Source organism: Pollicipes pollicipes, unplaced genomic scaffold, assembly GCF_011947565.3.
Source record: "Pollicipes pollicipes isolate AB1234 unplaced genomic scaffold, Ppol_2.1 Scaffold_3447;HRSCAF=4054_pilon_pilon_pilon, whole genome shotgun sequence".
NCBI lineage: Eukaryota > Metazoa > Arthropoda > Thecostraca > Pollicipedomorpha > Pollicipedidae > Pollicipes > Pollicipes pollicipes.
Window position 1 is genome coordinate 14551063 of NW_023596297.1, and position 13767 is coordinate 14564829.

The window sequence follows — 13767 nt, forward strand, 5'->3', positions numbered from 1 at the left end:
GCGGCAGCGACAGCTTCAGACGATGAGACTTCCCGGGTTCGCCAAATAATGTCCGCGTCTGCATACTGATGGAGTTGCAATAAAAGAGCGCCGTGGTTCATCAACAACGCTCCGCTTCGGCCGTGGTCTCCGCACCGACGCACTATTTCAGCCGTGGTCCCTTACCGACGCACCAGTTCGACTGTGGCTCTCACCAGTGCACCAGTTCAGCCGTGGTCTCTTACCGACGCACCAGTTCGACCGCGGCTCTCACCAGTGCACTAGTTCAGCTGTGGTCCCTTACCGACGCACCAGTTCGGCCGTGGCTCTCACCAGTGCACGAGTTCAGCTGTGGTCTCCCACCGACGCACCAATTCGGCCATGGCTCTCTCCAGTGCACCAGTTCAGCTGTGGTCCTTTACCGACGCACCAGTTCCGCCATGGCTCTTTCCAGTGCACCAGTTCAGCCGTGGCCCCTCACCGACACACCAGTTCGGCCGTGGTCCCTTACCGACGCACCAGTTCGACCGTGGCTATCATCAGTGCACCAGTTCAGCCGTGGTCTCTTACCGACGCACCAGTTCGACCGTGGCTCTCATCAGTGCACCATTTCAGCCGTGGTCTCTTACCGACACACCAGTTCGACCGTGGCTCTCACCAGTGCACCTGTTCGGCCGTGGTCTCTTACCGACGCACCAGTTCGACCGCGGCTCTCTCCAGTGCACCAGTTCAGCCGTGGTCCCTTACCGACGCACCAGTTCGGCCGTGGCTCTCACCAGTTCACCAGTCCAGCCGTGGTTCATCACCACCGTATTACCCCAGCCGTGGTCCCGCCGTAGTCTTTACCATAAGTTGTTCCAGCCGAAGTCTCTCACCAGACACGACTTAACCATGACGGCACCAGGCGTCAGACGCCAGACACGATTTCAACCATGGCCCCTAACCGGCTGATCATTTCACCAATGGACCCTGTCGATCACTACTCCGACAACACCACTTCAGCCTCGGTCCTATCACGGCACATCACTTCAGCCTCGGTCCCGTCACGGCACACCACTTCAGCCTCGGTCCCCGTCACGGCACACGACTTCAGCCTCGGTCCCGTCACGGCACACCACTCCAGCCTCGGTCCCGTTACGGCACACGACTTCAGCCTCGGTCCCGTCACGGCACACCACTTCAGCCTCGGTCCCGTCACGGCACACCACTTCAGGCTCGGTCCCGTCACGGCACACGACTTCAGGCTCGGTCCCGTCACGGCACACGACTTCAGCCTCGGTCCCGTCACGGCACACGACTTCAGCCCTCGGTCCCGTCACGGCACACCACTTCAGGCTCGGTCCCGTCACGGCACACCACTTCGGCTGCGGTGCGGTCATGGCACACGACTTCAGCCTCGGTCCTGTCACGACACACGACTTCAGCCTCGGTCCCGTCACGGCACGCCACTTCAGCCTCGATCCCGTCACGGCACACCACTTCAGCCTCGGTCCCGTCACGGCACACCACTTCAGGCTCGGTCCCGTCACGGCACACCACTTCGGCTGCGGTGCGGTCATGGCACACGACTTCAGCCTCGGTCCTGTCACGACACACGACTTCAGCCTCGGTCCCGTCACGGCACACCACTTCAGCCTCGATCCCGTCACGGCACACCACTTCAGCCTCGGTCCCGTCACAGCACACCACTTCAGGCTCGGTCCCGTCACGGCACACCACTTCGGCTGCGGTGCGGTCATGGCACACGACTTCAGCCTCGGTCCTGTCACGACACACGACTTCAGCCTCGGCCCCGTCACGGCACGCCACTTCAGCCTCGATCCCGTCACGGTACACCACTTCAGCCTCGGTCCCGTCACGGCACACCACTTCAGGCTCGGTCCCGTTACGGCACACCACTTCAGGCTCGGTCCCGTCACGGCACACCACTTCAGGCTCAGGTCCCGTCACGGCACACCACTTCAGGCTCGGTCCCGTTACGGCACACGACTTCAGCCTCGGTCCCGTCACGGCACACCACTTCAGGCTCGGTCCCGTTACGGCACACGACTTCAGCCTCGGTCCCGTCACGGCACACCACTTCAGCCTCGGTCCCGTCACGGCACACCACTTCAGGCTCGGTCCCGTTACGGCACACGACTTCAGCCTCGGTCCCGTCACGGCACACCACTTCAGCCTCGGTCCCGTCACGGCACACCACTTCAGGCTCGGTCCCGTCACGGCACACCACTTCAGCCTCGGTCCCGTCACGGCACACCACTTCAGCCTCGGTCCCGTCACGGCACACCACTTCAGGCTCGGTCCCGTCACGGCACACCACTTCACCCTCAGTCCCGTCACGGCACACCACTCCAGCCTCGGTCCCGTCACAGCACACCACTTCAGTATCGGTCTTGTCACGGCACATCACTTCAGCCTCAGTCCCGTCACAGCACACCACTTCAGTCTCGGTCTTGTCACGGCACACCACTTCAGCCTCAGTCCCGTCACAGCACACCACTTCACCCTCAGTCCCGTCACGGCACACCACTTCAGCCTCAGTCCCGTCACGGCACACCACTTCAGCCTCGGTCCCGTCACGGCACACCACTTCACCCTCAGTCCCGTCACGGCACACCACTCCAGCCTCGGTCCCGTCACAGCACACCACTTCAGTCTCGGTCTTGTCACGGCACATCACTTCAGCCTCAGTCCCGTCACGGCACACCACTTCAGCCTCGGTCCCGTCACGGCACACCACTTCAGCCTCGGTCCCGTCACGGCACACCACTCCAGCCTCTGTCCCGTCACGGCACACGACTTCAGCCTCGGTCCCGTCACGGCACACCCACTTCACCCTCAGTCCCGTCACGGCACACCACTCCAGCCTCGGTCCCGCCACAGCACACCACTTCAGCCTCGGTCTTGTCACGGCACATCACTTCAGCCTCAGTCCCGTCACGGCACACCACTTCAGCCTCAGTCCCGTCACGGCACATCACTTCAGCCTCAGTCCCGTCACGGCACACCACCCCGGCTGCGGTCCCTCAACAGTGCACTGTTTCAGAAATATGCCTCTAACGGTCCACTGTTAGTTTAATTTCAAACACACGCCCACAATGATGCACTGCTTCAAGCACACGCCCATGCTGGTGCGCCATTTTTGACATGGGCCTTGGCCAGTGTGTCATTTAGTCGTGGTGGCGCAACTGTTCATCGCTGTAGGCGTACTCTCTGTTAGGCCCAGACTCCCACGTTCACGCACCTTTGTGGAGACTCCTGGAAAGCTCCCAGGTTAGAAGTAACTTCATACGCGGGCTTGTGTGCCAGCATTGAGTGTCTCAAACGTCCCGACAATAAATAAAGGACTTGATGCCTTAACTGACATAATTTTCCGTTACAGGTGTGACCAACACTGGGGACCATTACAGGATCAATCTACTTTTATGCTTCAGAGACCCACCGTTTGACATTCATTATTCGCTTCCCTTTGGATCTGAGTTGGTTAGTGCATGGTATCTGGAGGACACTTTATGCTGAACGAAAGCACTGAGGCGTTAACCCAGACGTATGCATCACCATTACCAGTCATGTACTACAAGCCTGTGCCCCTGTTACATGCATCAGTGTTCAGAAGGATGGAGACGCTACAGGCGGCTCCGCAGGCAGGCAGACGATGCTGTAGGCAGATGTGACTGAAAGTTTACAAGGACCGGAGGGCGTTGTCGATTTCCACGATCTTCCTCCCCCCCCCCCCCATCATTTATGAAATTGACACCCATGGTCAGATCTGTGAAATCTGTCAGTTCCGCATATGGCGAAACCTTATTTCTCTTAAACTTACCGTATTTCCTGAACGTTTTCTGCCGCCGTTGATCCTCCGGGACCTGCACGGAAGCCCATAAGCCTCTTTGCTTGCCTGCAAACGCAAAGATTTTCTCGCAAAATGATTCCGGACCGTGCAGTGAGCACTGGCAGTAGCATTCAGTGTGCGTCGTGGCAATTAGCAGGATGTGAGTGCTTGCATTGCTATATATGAATGTCTGAGTCTGCAGTATTACTGTCAGATTACCGCACGCGCGCCGCCAGACTGGTGATACCTGCGCTATGAGCGGATTCCACGAAGCGTCAGACGGCATTTTTGAATTAATCTCGCGGTGGTACTGCCACGCGGAAACAAATTGCAACAGTCACATCCGGTTACCGAGTTTGGCGAACGGCCATCTTGGGCCCGACAGGAGACGTAAGAAGTGTCGAACAGTCCGTCCTCCTCAAACTCCTTGTCCCGTCGTTTTAGGGGAGAAAAGTGGCTGAAGTTTTGACTCAGTTACACTTAATTGCAGAGGTTAAACATAACGGAGCGTACCACGATGTTTTGGAAAAGTCCGGTCAGGATAGGACAGCAAATAAAGGCTCATTTTCATTAGTCGTGATGCTTATTAACATGACCTGGATAAAGGTTACAGTTGGCACGGGGTCCAAACCCTTCCCACCACCAAGACCGTTGCAGTCTTGAGGAAGTCGGTCAGCTCATTCAGTAGGAGCAAGATCAACTGAAATGGGACAGAGTGCATTGATTTACGCAGGTTTTGTGACGTAGATTACACCCAGTTGAGTTTACTTTTCGTGCAGCAGCCCATCAACGGAAATGTTTCATCGCGTTCGATCCTTCCCAAGCACGTATGAGGACAATAAAACGGGACAAAATCTGTTAAGGTTATCTGTGGTATTCAAGGACACATTGGTATATTTTTGTACGCACTGTGGCTCATTTCAGTCACTGAATGCATTCACGGTTGAAAATGGCACATTTGAAGTATTTATGCTAGAGTTACGGACCAGGCAGATGATGCGTAAAAAAATGCCTGTCGGAAGGCTGTGCGCCAAGGAAGTTGTGCGAAGCATGTGAATATATCAATGAATAGTTGCTGTTGTTGAATATGTGACTGAACAGTGATGTTGGCGGGCTGTCTTTCAAGCCTAAGCCCATTAGAAAATAGCTTTTTAGTTAAGTGCATCGAGTGAGGCGGTATCTGCAGTTGGCTTACATGGTGATTGACGGCTGTAAGCACATCACGACGCAAGAATTGTTGGTTGTGTTGTAGTATCTTTTTTAGCAAATCACGAGACCTCGAACAAAACAACCATACGTTCCGTGTAAAGGGCGCTTGGGATAGGCTGAAGATGTCTATTTTGGACAGTTTGACCAAAAACAACAGCCCTTCGGTGTAGTAGATTTCTGAATATTTGCGTGATAGTCAATACTAGTGGAGACCTCGCTCGTGCCAGTCTTTCTCGCCAGTACCAAAGAGAGGTCTTGTCAAACAGGGGTTCTATTTTCTGTGTACTTACACACACACACACAACCGACAGCGATTTTGCGTCTTTGAGCAGGAGCCTCCCAGGGTCACCAATGGTACAGTTTATGTACGGTGCACGTCGGAACTGATTTATGGCGTAGAGCCTAGAAGTGACGTGACTCTAAATAATGAGAAACAAGCACAACGTCGTCCGATAGTAGCTTTAACCAATCAAAAAGTAGGATATCGTCTTGCGATCCGAGAATTGGCTGATGCGACTGGCAAGTTATGAGACGCCGAAGGCGACTTTTTAAAGGCAGTATCTGATAGCATTTCGGAAGCCAGGCATAATTCAGGCTACGATGGAACAAATGGAACGCGATCAGTGAGCTCTTTCCCAGGAGGTTTAGATGCTCTTTAGTGCTTTTCTCGGCCTATAGATTTTTGAGGATTCTAGAGAATTGATCTCTTCAGGTATCTGGAGGTTTATGTATTTCTGGGGATATTTACTGCCGGGAAATATAACTTCCTCACATGTAGCCACGGGCGCACGCAGGATTTTACAGTGGAGGAAGGGAGAACATAACTAACAATTTACTAAAAACTGAACTATGTGCGCTGCAGGCGCACGGAATTTCTTGCGTGTCGTAAAATAGCATGACGCGGGCATTTCTGATCTTTTCGCATGTACGTGTCAACTTCGAATTGTTTGCTGTCAGTATTTAGCCACATGCATATTTGCATTGTCTCCTCACCGGTTACATACACCGGCTCCCTCCCTGCATTAGGAAAGGGATCAGTGTATGACGTATCACTCTGAGGGTCTCCGTACCGACCAAGGGACACCGTTCCGGTGTTGCCAGAATGGCAGCCGCTGGGGACCCCGGGGTCGGTCGCAATGCCCTTCAGCTCCTGACCAGAACATTTTACCTGTACAATTTCGAAGGCGATTCTCTGAACGGAATTAGCAGTTGCCGCAACACGAGCAAGTGAAATTATGCCACTGCGTCACGAGTTCGTGGTGGTGTACGTGGTAATCCGTCCCGAGCATCAATCTGAAAATCGCTCAGGTGAAACTGCCCGGGATACCTTCTACCACATACCAATTGATTTAATAAGCGTTGGAAGTACTTTCCGAAACGTGGTCAAGTTCGCCGGCCTGTCGACCGCCGCCATGTATTGCTGTGAGGCCGATGAGGTACGACCGATGGAGACTGCAGCGCCGGGCGTAGGCGCTCTCCTCCCCTAGACGGTGGAAGTACATGCTTGTAACTATTGTGTGCATGTTTTTTGTCGGTGGATTCAAGAAGGGATGAAATTTCCCAGGCGAATGAGGGCTGAGCACATCAATGCAAAATTGTTGGCTCTGTTTTGATCGACGCTGGCTTTCAAGACAAGGGTCCTGAACATTCGCGGATAATAGTACTGTGTTTGCACTCTTTTTCTTCAAAAGAAATGCCTCAACCCTTTCTTAACGTTTATTAAACAAGCATGTAACAAATAAGAGTGAAGCAAACATCACAGAACGCAAACGTTGAAGAAAGCAAGGTAAACTAAATGTATTGCTTTCATAGATGTGAGCACGGAGCCTGATGGGATTTTTTCCCCAGGAGCGACTGCTTCAAATCGAAATTCTGAGCATTCATGATTATGAAAAGGCTGGTTCTTACCGGTCAATCGGACACATGTGATTTAACAATAAGTGAAAAGTACAAAAATATGGCATGCTCTGTTCAATTTGATATCATTGACTTCTAAGCGTGTGATGCGTTGCATCTTCTGGTTTCAGCCAAATAAGTTTGACTCAACAACTAAAAGAAAAGTGGCACCCAGAAATGAAGTTGGACGCCTAGTTACAAGAGGCACCACAATGAAGCGTGGCCCCTTCCTTAACGAAATTCTGGACCTGCCTCTGAAGGGAGGAGGGGGGCTGCCACCGGTGGCTTCTACGTGCGTACGCCACTACCTGCAGCATTTGAATCAACAACTTTGATCAGTTTTGGGGATTTGCTCGATTCGCTCACCGCAGAGAAGCAGACATCTGACGCCAGCAAGCATTTTGCCGCTTGGGAGAGGAGCTAAACCCGACATAACATTGCGTGCTGAGCTGATATTGATACCGCGTACTCTTAAGTCACGCAATTATTAAGGGCTGATAAATGTCATATTTGTAATCTTCGTTTTTCAAATAGCCCCGCTAGAAGAAGTGCGAGCATCTAACTTCAGGAGAATGAGAAACCCAGCCGTTGTCCCGCCTTTCCCCGGACTGCCTTTCTCTGAGCGTTTGTGAGCTAATTTTGATCGACTCGCCCGAAACATGGGGTGTGAATCCATCACAATGAGCCGTCCGACCCGACGGGTCGACAGCGAAGCAATCTCGTCTTATGATCTCGCTGTCACGCAACGCTTGTGTCGTGGAGAGGAAAATTGGACTCGTAAAGAGATCCCAGGTGGGTGACGCGGAACTGTCTCCACCCTGTTAACTGTTGGGACAATTTAGGTGCCTTCAAGAGGTTATTTGCAAGTGCTCTACCGGAGAAGGGGCTGACCATATAACACGTTACGCATGGGGAGGGAGAGGGGAGCTAGAGAGTAACCGAAGCGTAACAAGGGAGGGGAGATAAGATGGACAGCAATAATGTTATGTTCGGTTGTGGTTGCCCAATCATATTAAAGTCTGCTGTAATGTTTTGATACGATGAAACCAGATACCGTTGGCATCCTCTTATCACAATGTAACAACTTCGCCAATGTTTCACGCCCCTAGCTCAATATGATGTACACCTCGATTCACGATTCATCGAAATCACGGGACGGAGCAAATGGAACACTTTTCCCCACTGATTTTGGGACATGCCATGCACTGGAGCAATCCGGCCAGTCATAGATGGCGCTGTATGCCAAGCTCCCTAATGCCCCGTGAAGCTAGAGATAAGCCAGCGATTTTTTCAGTGACGAGTTCCGATTTCGCTGAAAAATCTTAAGGTCAAGCGTGGCATGACAACATCGAAAATGACCCTTGTTTTACCTATCATGTGACTTTCAAGATCAAAAGCTGGGTCAAAGGACGGGGACGTCGATATCACCCGAAGAATTACCGGCCGATTTTCAACTTGCAAATGGCAGAATATTCACCACAGAAAAAAACTAGCGTCCGTCAAGTAAGTCCTGACCTCTCCAGGTCACCATTCAAGGTCAAACGCGGACTCAAAGGGCGTGAAGCTCGATATCGCCCAAAAATTACCGGCCGATTTGAAAACTATCAGTATCAGAATATCAACAAGCGCAAGAACTAGCGTCCGTTTAAAAGTCCTGACATCTTAACGTCACTCTTCAGGGTCAAATGCAGGCTCAAGGACGGGAAACTCGATCTCACCTAAAAATTACCGCCCGATTTTCAACTTGCGGATGTCATTACATCCACCACAGAAAAAACTAGCGTCCGTCAGAGAGTCATGACCTCTCGATGTCACCATTCAAGTTCAAACGCGGCTTAAGGGCAGGGTAACTTGATATCACCCGAAAATTACCAGCCGATTTTCGACTTATAAACGTCAGAATATTCACCACAGAAAGAGCTAGCGTCCGTCAAAAAGTCTTGATCTGTCAATGTCGTCTTTCAAGGTGTTACGCGGATTCAAAGGACGGGGAACCTCGATATCGCCCAAAAATTACCGACCGATTTTAAACTTAGATATGTCAGAATATTTTCCACCAAAACAACAAGCGTCTGTGAAAAGTTTCCTGACCTCATGAAGTCATTATTCAGGTCAAACGTGGGCTCAAAGGACGGGGGAACTTAACATCAGCCAAAAATTACCGGCCAATATTTAACTTCTAACTGTCAGAATATTCATCACAAGAAGAACTAGCATCCACGAAAAAGTCCTGATCTTTCAAGGTCATTCTTCAAGGTCAAACGTGAACTCAAAGGACAGGGAGCTCCATATCGCCCAAAAATCACCGGTCGATATTCAGCTTGCAACTATCAGAACATTCACCACAGATATAACTAGCGCTAATGAAAAAGTTCTAACCACTCAAGGTCATTCTTCAAGGTCAGACGCAGGCTCAAAGGATAGAGAACTCCATATCACCCCAAAACACCGCCCCATTTTGAACTTGCAACTGTCAGAAAATTCGCCATGGAAAGACCCTAGCGTCCGTGAAAAAGTCCTCATCTCTCAAGGTGATTCTTCAAGGACAAACGCAGACCCAAAGGACGGGCAACACCATATCACCCAAAAAATTACCGGCCGATTTTTCAACTTGCAAATGCCAAAACATTCACCAAAGATAGTACTAGCGTCCGTCAAAAAGTCCTGACCCCCTCAAGGTCATTCTTTAAGGTCAGACGCGGCGTCAAAGGACGGAAAACTCCATATCACCCAAAATTACCAGGCGATTTTAGCCTGCCACTGTCAGAATAAACACAACAGAAAGAACTAACGTCCGTGAAAAAAGTCCTGACCTCTCAATGTCAATTCTCAAGGCCATTCTTTAAGGTCAACGCGGGCTCAAAGAAAAGGGAACTCCACATCACCCAAAACTATCGGCCGATTTAAACTTGCAAACATCAGAGTGTTCACCTTGATTATTGACCTTCAATAAATATTGACCTTGAAAATGTCAGGACTTTAAACAGACGCCAGTTTTTTTTTTCTGTGGGGGAACATTCTGATATGTGTTACGTTGGAAATCGGCCGGTAATTTTTGGGTGATACAAGTTCCCCGTCCTTTGACCCCATGTTTGACCGTGGAAGGGTGGCCTCGAGAAGTCAGGACTTTCTGACGGACGCTAATTTTTGTCTGTGGTGAATATCCGACATTTGCAAGTTGAAAATCGGCCGGTAATTTTTGGGTGATAGCGAGTTCCCCATCATTTGAGCTCGTCTTGACCTTTGACCTTGAAGGACCTTGATATGTCAGGACTTTTTGACGGACGCTAGCTCTTGCGCGTGTGAATATTTTGATGCTGATAGTTCTCAAATCGGCCTTCGGTTCTTTGAGTGCTGAATATTCTTACATTTGCAAGCTGAAAATCGGCCTGTAATTTTTGGGTGATATCGAGTTCCCCGTCCTTTGACACAGCTTTTGACCTTGAAGATCACATGATATTGCAACGTAATGGCCATTTTTGATGTTCTCATACCACATTGACCTCCAAACCTTCTTTCAGAGAAATCGGAACTCGTCGCTGAATAAATCGCTAACTTCACGGAAAGTCAAGCTCAAAGAAGCTTGACTTTCCGGCTGACCCGTGCATTTGAGTAGACTGCTTTTGCAGTGATGACTTCACTGCTCCACCCCAATTGCCACCTCTACGTTGAAGAGCCACGGCCAACGATGGCTAAGCCCAATGAGAAAGTTATGCTGCTTTACCAGGAAAGAACCGAATCAAACGCGGGGCGGTCTGTCACTAAAGACACTGCCTTGGAATGACGGCTGCTTCCCCCGTATTTCCCGACATTGGTTATTTCCGCAGGTTTTCGAAGTTGGTCACTCCGAAGGTACAAGAAAAAGATAAGCAAAAGGCTGATGCACATACCCGTCTCCGGCTGTTTGCGTGAGCGCAAAATGTATGCCGCAATACCCAAGAGAGCCCTGGTTCTCACGCTCTTCTCGTAAACCGACACCAAACAGCTTTCGCCGAACGCACGAGACACAAATATGCAGATCCCGCTTACTTAGGTCATTAGAACTATTTAAAATGTCCCAAAGTCAGCCAGATTGCGACGGGCTGTCTGGGAACGGGACCTCTCCGCGCGATATATTCCGGTGCAATCCCGCCGCGGCTGGGCGACATCCCCAGAGCTCCGTCCCCCAGGCGCGTTATAACCGCGGAATTTTCAATTTCACTGTCATTCATGAGCGACCGCCGCAGGCCGCGGCGGGTTGAAGCGCTAAATTTAACCTCGGCGGCGCAGGCTGCCTGTGGTTACGGCGGCTGGAGGGCGGGTCGGCGGCCGTCGTGCCCCCGTCCGGGCCGGCGGTGTCACCGAACCGCAGGGCCGCGGGCGAGCCGACCTGCCGGTGGAGCGCGGCGGCTCGACCGCTGCCTGGTGTCGTATGAGCTCGGTACGTAGCACGAGTGCTTGCGAGGAGTGTGAGAGGGTCCCACGTCACCGACCGCGTGACGGTCTCAACCTGTTTGTGTTGAACGACTTTGAGTGAATGAGCGTCTGGCCGCCATGAACTTCAAGGATTTCAAAATGACCAGCGTGGGTATTTCCAAGCGTTTTTTTTAGCATATTGACCCACAAACGAGCGTCCGTCACGATCCGCGACACGCTCCAGCAGATCGCCCAGGTAGCGGTACACCTTCTGCGATAGACAAACACCTTCTAAGTTCGTTCGTTCTGACTTGCTGACTCTGGACGCTGACCCTCGCTGACCAACCACTGACCCATCGGGTACACATGGTGCGGATAGCAGAGGCACGCCGAGCTCTCCTCTGCCGCTCCACCTACGTGACGATTGTTTGTCCCGATGGCGCGCCGAGCTCTCCTCCGCCGCTCAGCCCCACGTGACGATTAGTTTGTCTCGCGGCACGCCAAGCTCTCCTCTGCCGCTCCACCTACGTGACGATTGTTTGTCCCGCGGCACGCCGAGCTCTCCTCTGCCGCTCAGCCTACGTGACGATAGTTTGTCTCGCGGCACGCCAAGCTCTCCTCTGCCGCTCCACCTACGTGACGATCGTTTGTCCCGTGGCACGCCGAGCTCTCCTCTGTCGCTCAGCTTACGTGACGATCGTTTGTGCCGCGGCACGCCAAGCTCTCCTCTGTCGCTCAGCCTACGTGACGATTGTTTGTGCCCCGTGGCGTGTTCTACCGACACCGGCGAGACGACCGACTCCGACCGGGCGCCAGAGGCAGGCGAGCCCACAGACCGGAGCCACAGGCGGGAGCGACCGTCCGCCTCACGGGGGGCGCCCCTTAGGAAGGATGGAGATGTGCATCGCTCCAGTCTGAATATTGCGTTAAAAATCGAAGCGAGTCGGTGATATTCGGCCGTCCAAGGCGAAGGCATTCCACCCTCTTCGCGCGCTGTTCCCTTCCACTGACGATATTAAGGAAACTTGACATACCATGGATGTGTCCCGGCATATAACGTTACGTATAAGGCCCACACAAGTCAGTACAATCGGCCCACTCATCCTGGCGAACCTAATTCATCCTGCGATGTCCGACAGGTGGTCACCACGAAGCTCGCAATAGACGGCCAGGGGCCCATTTGTCGCATTCCTGCTCGTTTTTCCCAGAAGACGTATCTACTAAGCTATGTAAGCTCGTATTGTTTAACTTATCTAATCTATATCATCTCATCCATCTAATAATCTAATCTAATCTAGCATATCCAAGTAAAAGCATCGTGGTACTATCTAAGCTCGGGCGATACACTCGTCAACAACGCAAGGCAGCACTTGTTTACGCGACAGCGTCTTGATGCGAGGATGGTGGTTTACGAGAAAGTGAAGAAAACAGGGTATCAGGCAGCAACTGTAGGAAAGCCGTCCTTCCAAATTGACTGAATACAAAATAGCTGCATTGTTGCTTCTGGCAATTCGAAAATCCACACCCGTGTTTCTTCTCCCTCGCGCCACAGAACAGGTTGCTCTGAACATAGTAGCGGTGGAGGGGACTGTGCTTGCCCACTTTGTTGCCAGACGGCTGACCGCTCCTTTCATCCAAGCGCGGCGTTCATCCGCCCTCCAACAGCGCAAACGATCGTCAGCACCCCGAGGGACCAGAGGCTGGCAGCGCCGCCGTCGATTCCACGAATGTCGTCACGACTACCCGGCGCACAGAGGCACACGTTAGTGTCGGGGTGGTCTTGTTCCTCCACACACACAGTTTACGCAGTCAATACCAAATGCCATGAAAATACTTATACACATTTGTTTTTACAAAGTGTTCAACTACATGTAAGAAGAAGGCCCACCAAAAGCATCACAAAAGCACGTGCTATAAATCATATAGTTATAGCTCTCTGGGTAAGAATTGCCAGCGTCCGGCGGGAGCTAAAGCGCCCGACGGCGGTGGCGGGTGAAGAAGCGATGAGGCATGGTTACCGGGGTGCGCGCCAACAGGGGAGCCTCCGTCCGCGTCGCACGGCGACTGAGAGCCGGTCCCGGCCCCGTCGGACCAGGACCGCGCCGCCGGCGCCGCGGCGGGGCTCACGTCGCCGCGTGTCCACATCAACAAGGCAGCGGGTAACAACTAAACGTCCAGCGCTAAAAGAAGATAACGTATCACTCTGGCGGCGGGCCGGCGGCGGGCGACCAGGGCCGGCGGCGGCCGGCGGGCCGCCCCTACCCCACCGCGCCCGCGGGCCGCGGCTGTAGACGGGCCCGCCGGCGCACCCCTCCCTCGGCGCCGCCCGTGCGGACCGGAAGAGCCCGGCCCCGGCCGACCCGAGCCGCACCTCAATAAAAAGCTAAAACCGTCTGGGGTAAAACACGCGCGGCCGCGCCGGCGTCGGGAAGGGGTGCGTTCGCACCGCGCTCATA